Below are 4,750 nucleotides of genomic sequence, written 5' to 3'. Positions count from 1 at the left end.
AAATTTTACTGGTAGTTTTCCTAATATTGAACCAGCCCGCATTCCTGGTGTAAATCCCACCTGGTCAAAGTGTATAATCTTTGTGATATATTGTTATAATCTCCTTGCTAGCACTTTATTTAAAAATTTTGCATCAATATTCATTACGGAAATTGATATATTGTTTTCTTTCTCTGTTTTTGCTCTTCCTGGATTAGGTTTCAAAACCATATTTGTGTCATAAAACTAATCTGGCATGACTTCTTTGCCTATTTCCTCAAATAGTTCATATCATACTGGAATTAATTGTTTTTTAAATGTGTGGTAGGATTCACTTGTGAATCCATTTAGTCCTGGGAATTTTTTCTTAAGGAGCTAGCTCATTGATGGCTTGATCAATTTTTCTTTCTAAGATATGATTATTTAAGTATTCTATTTCCTTTTCTGTTAATATGGGCAATTTATATTTTTGTAAATATTCATCCATTTCACCTGTATTGTATGATTTATTCACTTAGATTGTCTGATTTACTGGCATATAATTGGGCAAAATAGATCCTAATAATTGCTTTAATTTCCTCTTACTTGGTGGTTCATTCACTCTTTTCATTTTTGACACTGGTAGTTTGGTTTTCTTCTTTCTTTTTAAAATCTAATTAACCAATGGTTTCTCAATTTTATTTTATTTTTTAAAATGATACCACTTCCTAATTTTATTTATTAGTTCAATGGTTTTTTGTTTTCAATTTATTAATCTCTCCCTTGGATTTTCAGGATTTCAATTTGGTATTTAAATGGGATTTTTAATTTATTCTTTTTCTATTTTTTAAAAATTGCATGCCTAATTCATTGAGCTCTGTTTTTCCATTTTATTGATGCACATATTTAGAGATGTACATTTTCCCTTACATATTGCTTTGACTGCATCCCATAAATTTTGATATGGTGTCTTATTGTTGTCATTCTAATTAAATTATTTGTTTCTATGGTTTATTTTTTGATCCACTCATTCCTTAGGATTAGATTGTTTTGTTTCCAATTAATTTTTAATCTATGTTTCCACCACCCTTTATTGAACGTATTTTTTATATTACTGATTTTATTAACTTTTAAAAACACAACTGTAGTTGAATATTACAACAAAAACAATAGCTAGTAGTGTGTTAAAATGATTGCAGTCCTTCACGCATTCACCACTGCATACAAAAGCCAGCATTACATTGAAGAGTATTTACTGCTCTCCCCCCACCCCCCCACCTCCATTAAGAGGTTTGACACTGAATCTCACCTCTGGGATCATGCTCATCATCCTCATATGGTTCTCCATTGTAATAGCATCTTCTTTCTTGAGATGGATCAAATTCCACCAGTTCTACCTGATCCATATCTTTAGTCTCCCTACTTCCTTTCTTTCAGGCAGTAATTTTTCCAACAAAGATAGTTTATCAGATGAAAGAAAGCCATTCTCTGGGAAGTTTACATTAAACTCAGTTATTAGAATTCCTTTCTTATAAGGTCAGGGATAAATGGGCATATATTCATTCAGCACACATTTGTTAGCTCCATGTTTAACAATCTGACCAGGATGAGAAGTAATGACTATAGTTCTATTATCAAGAGTTGTTATTAGTTTCTGAAAGCCACACAATGCTTCAACCAACTGGATATCCATGCATGTGAAAAGGTCCTCACCTCATTGTGTAAATATAGCATTGTCTTTCTGATCCAAAACAATGATAATATCTCCTGGCTCAAGTCCTGGCTCCTGGTCACCTTCACCATGGAATGTTATCTTCTGGCCATCTTTCATGCCCTTGTCAATATGAACCTCCAGAATCTTCTTCTCTCAAACAATTTTCCTTCCATTACCCTTTTACATTTATCTTTTGGGCTGAATTGTTCTCCATGCCCTTGGCATTCCATGCAAACTGATTGAATTTGCTGAACCATTCCAGGTCCTATCTGATGAATTCTTATTTGCATTCCAGTATCTCTGCAAATGGGACAGCATTCTACAGCTCCTTTCTTACCACCCCATCCTTCACATTTATCACAAATTACATTCTTTTGCAAAGCTAGTTTTCCCATTGCACCATTATATAAATCTTATAATGTCACCAACAACTGATAAACAACATTTTTACCTCATTCCCTTTGCATTCTTCCAGCTCCTCCAAAAAACATATCAAAGATATCCATTGGAGAGCCAAAGCCACCACAGAACCACCTACTTTGATGGCTTATTCTTCACCTTTGTTGTATAAATCTCTTTTCTTTGCATTAGAAAGCACTCCGTAAGCTTGAGAAATCTGCTTGAACTTTTCTCCTTCATTTGGATTCTTATCTGGATGATATTTTAAGGCTAGTTTTCTGTATGCCTTTTTTAGTTATTCCTGGGAGTCATTGATTGGGCTTTATACCCCAAACATCATAATTAGTTTCCTTTACCATATTTTATAGTGGGGAGTGACGCTCGCGGTATGCCTGGTGTCAAAATGCCTGTCCAGGGTGGGGAGAGATGCGACCACCCAGGAGCCAGTTGGGATTTTTGGGGATCAAGTGGAAAAAAGAGAAGATTAGAGGAGGGGGGCACAAGTTCTTGTGTGCAGAGCTTGAGCAGTGGCAGCTGCTACACTCTGTTTCTTGCTGAGTTTTCTGGAAAGTTTCTGAACCTAATTTTTATTGAAATATGTTTTAAAAAGGATCAATTTATTATTTCTGCTTTCCTGCATTTGTTTGTGTGGTTTTTGTACCTTTAATACATGGACAGTTTTTTTGAAGGTGCCATGTTCACCTGACAAAAATGCATATTCCTTTGTATTTCCTTTCAGTTTTCTCCAGGGGTCTATCATATATAACTTTTCTATAAATTTTATTCATCTCCTTAACTGCTTTCTTATTTATTTTATCATTACATGTATCTAATTCTGAGAGGGGAAAGTTAAGGCCCCTTTTACTATCTATTTACTCATCTAATTTATTTAACTTTTCTTTTAAGAATTTGGAGGCTATGCTGTGTGGTGCATACATGTTTAACATAGGCATTGCCTCATTATCTATGATACCTTTTAGCAAAATGTGGTTTCCTTACTAATCTCTTTTAATTAAGTCTATTTTTGCTTTTGTTTTGCCTGAGAGCATGATTGCTATGCCTACCTTTTTTTTAGACCTACCTAAAGCTAATAGATTCCACTCTAGCCTCTGCATGTACTTTGGGCTGTGTCATAAGCAGAAAACCCAAGAGAGTAGCCTCAACTTTTTTGTATCCAAAAAAGACAAAGAAATTAAAACTGGAAGACAGAAGAAAGTACCCCATTTCTAATTTTTTGGCCAATATTTTAAAAAACTAAAGTATTTACTTATATATTCAGCTTTCTGAATTATACTTTAAAATTTAAAGGGTCTTCTCATGCCAATTTACATTTTTTCTCTAATATGTGAATTATTAAAGAATTTTAGGAATTGTAAAGTGGGGAATTAAAGAGAGATGAAGGTTTATATTGTGAAACCCTTAATATTTTAATACTAATGTAGTCTTAGTTTCATGTTTTATGAAATTAGATGGCACAGTGGAGAGCTGGACCTGAATATAGGAAGATGTGATTTCCAAATAGGCCTTAGGCCATTTAATAGCTGTGTCCACCTGGGTAAGTCACTTAACCTTTTTGCCTCAGTTTCCTCAAGTGTAAAATCAGGATAATAATAGTGTCTACTCTCCAGAGTTGTTATAAGAATCACATGAGATAATATTTGTAATATGCCTAGCTTAGTGCCTGGCACATAGTTGGTGTTTAATAAATACTTGTTTCCTTCCTTTTTTCCTTGGAGACTGAGCCTATAAACCTGAGAGAAACTCAAGTTATCCAATCTGGCATTTAAAGTCCTAAACTATCTGATTCCAGCCTATATTCCTAGAAATATCATATTATTCCCTTTCATCCACTTGCCATTCCAACTAAACTAGATTGCTCACTATTCTCTTTCTTTGGCTCTTGCGACAGACTGGCCCCCATCTCTAGAATATACCCCTTAGAATCATGATCTAAATATATGAATCACCTCTTTCATGAAGTCAACGCTCTTGGCAACTCCCCAAGATTATAAATTGTAGGACAGTTTCTGACCTGGACTTACTCATCCAGAAGTCCCTTATATCATGAAATTACAGATCTAGTCCTTCTCCCTATATTCATTATGTACATAGGCATTTAAATGTTTGCTTTATGTAATAATTTTAGAAAGTTATTGGATAACAGCTCAGACACAATCATAGTTTGAGCAGTGAATTAGGTAAAGGAGAGAAAAAGGATTTTCTGCATTCTAAAGTTATGCTGACCTATGGAAAATTGAAAGAGAAAACTGAGGAATAGCATGTTAATTTACTAGGCTTTATTTCTTTGTTTTCACATGTATGGATATCCAGTTGGTTGTTTAATTTTAAAATGAGATTTAAACCCATATCTTCTTAAGACTAGAAATTATAGAGAAGGTATTCTTCTTGAATTAGTAGAGGAAATTTCCATTTCTGGAAGTTCCCTATACCAATAAAATTATATGTCTATTTCCTATTCTTATTTTAGGACAGAATTGACTTTGGAATAAAATTTCTGAACCCATGGGTTCAGTAAGAGTGGTGTCAGGAAATTGAAAACTTGTGAAATGACCTTAGGGTTTATTATAAAATGAATGAATTCATTCCAGGACCACCTCTCCTCCCACCCTACCACCTCACATACTCTAGGCTTACATGAACTAGATATGATTTAATGAT

At 34.0% G+C, this 4,750-nt stretch overlaps 1 pseudogene; it reads right to left on the bottom strand.

The window, feature by feature from the left end:
* Nucleotides 1-1,241: 1,241 nt before the first annotated feature.
* Nucleotides 1,242-2,430, bottom strand: LOC114025417 (annotated as a pseudogene).
* Between the last annotated feature and the right edge of the window lie 2,320 nt (nt 2,431-4,750).

The sequence above is a fragment of the Vombatus ursinus genome, unplaced genomic scaffold (genome assembly GCF_900497805.2).
Source record: "Vombatus ursinus unplaced genomic scaffold, bare-nosed wombat genome assembly UNPS02014830.1, whole genome shotgun sequence".
Classification (NCBI taxonomy): Eukaryota; Metazoa; Chordata; class Mammalia; order Diprotodontia; family Vombatidae; genus Vombatus; species Vombatus ursinus.
Note: the sequence above shows the minus strand (reverse complement) of the source record. Positions and strands in the feature narration are given on the sequence as shown.